Source organism: Sander lucioperca, chromosome 8, assembly GCF_008315115.2.
Source record: "Sander lucioperca isolate FBNREF2018 chromosome 8, SLUC_FBN_1.2, whole genome shotgun sequence".
NCBI classification, from domain to species: domain Eukaryota; kingdom Metazoa; phylum Chordata; class Actinopteri; order Perciformes; family Percidae; genus Sander; species Sander lucioperca.
This window is the reverse complement of record NC_050180.1, coordinates 17,361,248-17,364,676: the sequence shown is the minus strand read 5'-3', so window position 1 is coordinate 17,364,676 and position 3,429 is coordinate 17,361,248.

The following is a 3,429-nucleotide window of genomic DNA, read 5'->3' as shown; positions in this document are numbered from 1 at the left end:
GTCATGGTAAAAACAAACTAATGCCTTCCAGTGTATGATACGACTCAACACACTTTTTTAGTACCTGTACTTTTCTCTTTTTGTTTTCCACTGTGAATGGTAGACCCTTAGTGTGTGTGTGTGTGATTCTCAGTTGATCCCCATAGCAGCACTGTATGAAACTGCCGTGACATCATCTTCAACGCGACACTTGCTGAATCCATCAGCAACCAAACAGAGGAATGTTTGCATTTTTCAATTGTATGTCGAGTGTACACCGTAGATTTGCGGCCTGCCCTTTTTTTTTTTCTTCTCTTGGCTTGCTTACAACCTGACAGACGAGACTTGTGTGCACTCTTTTCTTTCTTGCCGCATTTGATGCAATTAACCTATTGAACACAATGTTATTGTAACTAAAACAAAAGCTACAAATATACTCAAGTTGAAATAAACTGGATTTGTTTAGTACATTAAATAAAGCTTCAACAAAAAAACGAACAGTGTAATTCCACACCAAGACAAGACTTTTGACCATTTTGTGTAATTGTCTAAACTTGCTTTTACTGGAAACACTTTCTTTTGTTCTTTTGTTGTATCATCCTGTGTTGTAATCTCTAACAATCTGGTGCCAAAGCAAGCAAGCAAGTAAAAAAACATCAGTGTCACCCGCAGCTCGGCACAGAGCATTGATATTAGCCGTGTTTTTCTCACGGAGGTAGCTATTGGTGTAGTATGTCCCATTCCCAGGGTGTCTATCGTGATACTGTCTCTGGGAACAAAACCAGGCAAATAGCCCTGAAATCTATCATATAATGATCCAGCCCTAATGACTATGGCTTCAGGAATAGGACAGTCCTTGAGTTAATCACTGCTGTCTACCTTAAACTCCGTATCTTGTAATTACAGTGTCCTCCAGGCCCCCTGTCTCTTCTCTATTCCGTCACCTCTTTATCTACTGTCTTCTGTACAGGAAAAAAGTTTCAATGCAAAATATATATTTCCCTGAAACAGAGGTTGTGTGTGGTTCAGCTAATGCTGATTATTATTTTTGCTAGAGGGTGAAAGCATGCACCATTAGCTAAGTTTCTATTTGTTGATCAAAACTCGTATTAAAGCCACTGCCTCTCACATCAATCCTGCCTCTCTGCTCCCCATCCACCTCCTCCTCTCTTCCTGCTGCCTTACCTGTACTCACCTGTGTCTGTCTGTGCGGGTGAGTGAGAGCCGAGCCCCCTTTGGGACCTGCTGATTAGGGTATTAAAAATAAATGGGCCCAGTTTAGGGGGGGGTTTGGTGGCACGGTGGTATATATTTCTGTTAATTTTTCTTCCCCCCCCCCCCTTTCTCCTATGTAGTGACTGATCTGGCAGAATATGATCGCATGGGCTGTCACGGCAATAATTAGGCCTATTTTCCGTGAGGTCATCTTACAGGGACGCTAGGCGGCTGTGGTTCACACACAGGGTGCTCTGTGCTGCTCCAGCCCCAGAGCCCCCAGGATATGATCGTCCACGCAGGGCAACAAAGAATCACTCCGCAGCAAATGAACGAAACATAAAACACCTACAATCTGATATGGACTGTGGTTCCCAACGCTTTATACTCTGGGAGAGTTTACCTCGCTGGGCTTTCACAGCTCAAAATCAAACAGCCTTTCATTAAATTGTGTCCACTCTAAAATAGTAAACAAGATCTGAAGGGGGATTAAGTTGTCAAGGGAATTACTTGTGATGAATTTTAAAGGGAGAGCCCGATTTTGTTTGTGCACTGATATCAAATAATTAAATGTGAAAACTTTATGTCTGAATCTAAATAAAACCTTTAAGTGTGAGGTAGACATGAGGGTATTTGGTAATGGTTCTGCCTACTGAAAGCCAACAGTGCCAAGTCAGAGCGCAACATATTTCAGCTCCATTGAAAACACTCCCTGGTTGGGTCAACAGCTGCAGGCTAGAATTAGAAATCAATTATTCAGCTTCGACAAGCTCATTAAGTCTCTGAATAGGATTTTCTGTTCTGAGTCTGCCTGCTCATTTCTCCTAGCTTGCGGTTTCTAATTAGTATTTCTTTTCTCTTTAAAGTTTGATCGGAGTTTGGTTAAAACGTGGGCACTGGCTTAACACTCAGAGGCCCATTGGCTTCTCCTAACAGTATCATTATCTGTAGAAGAGGCTGTATCGGTACATCGAAATACCACTGAGGTTGTTTGCTTTCAGTTTGGGCACTATCTAATGATTGAAGTCATCAGGCTAAATTAGGCATTAATAATCAAAGGAGTGTAATCTGGGTAAATTAAGCATTAATAATCAAAGGATGACTGGAAATTATCACACACATAGCAAAGGAAGCAGCACTAATCAGCAGGAAGAAAGAGGGCACGAGGCCGACAAAGTATTTTGAGAGAGAAAATGGAAGGATGTGTACGTGAAAATGCATTTGTAATCAGTTCCCGCTGAAGGACTACTCTGCTAAAATCATTGATGTTGTCATAGAAACTTCCATCTGCCCCACTCGATGGCATCTTTCAAGTGAAGCCAGACATAAGCTTGCATTTCATAATGTCGCCTACTGTTGCCTACATCACCTACAGTGCAAGAAGGCTTATTAGCAAACCTCTTCCATCTCTCTCTCTCTCTCTCTCTCTCTCTTCGCTCTGCCTCCTCCCATCCCTCCCTCTCTCTTCTCACTCCCTCTCTTCCTCTCCTCTCCACATTGTGTCTGTCTATCTGATCCCGTGGCCTTTTGTTGCGCTATGAAAGGCCTGATGCCACACTCATTATTTTCTCCTTTATCTCTCTCCCCACTGCTCTGATTAGAACAGTCGCCCCTGACAGACGCCCTCAGCCAGCTCCTATCCATTACACTGTGTGTGTGTGTGTGTGTGTGTGTGTGTGTGTGTGTGTGTGTGTGTTAAATCATGAGTGTTTTATATGAAAACATAGATATTGCATTAAGGGGGAAAAGAGGGGAACATTAGCTGCATTTTGATCATTTTAAGGTTTTTGTGAAATAAAATTACACTCACTGCCAAACATGCACACAATACGATACACACTCTCTAGCACACACTTATTGCCACACATGCACACAATACGATACACAGTCTCTCTAGCACACACGCACGTTCACACACCATGGGAAAACTGACTTGCCCAAGCAAAGTTTTCTGTTTGAGCTTTTGTCTGTTGGTGTGGCAAAGTTGGACTCTGAATTCTGAATGCTGCTGAACTATTCCTGGAGAAAAAGTGTCCAGATGTCCATTGCCCAGCTTTATGTGTGCATGCATTTGCCTGCGTGTGAATGTATGTGGATTAATAGTCCTTTGCATCCATTTTTCCTCCCTTCCTCTTAGTAGTGAAAACACCTAAACATGGTTTCTCTGTAGATGTATGCCCCTTCAAATGAGGGAATTCACATATTGTCAACCTTACAGCGTCATGGTCATATTGT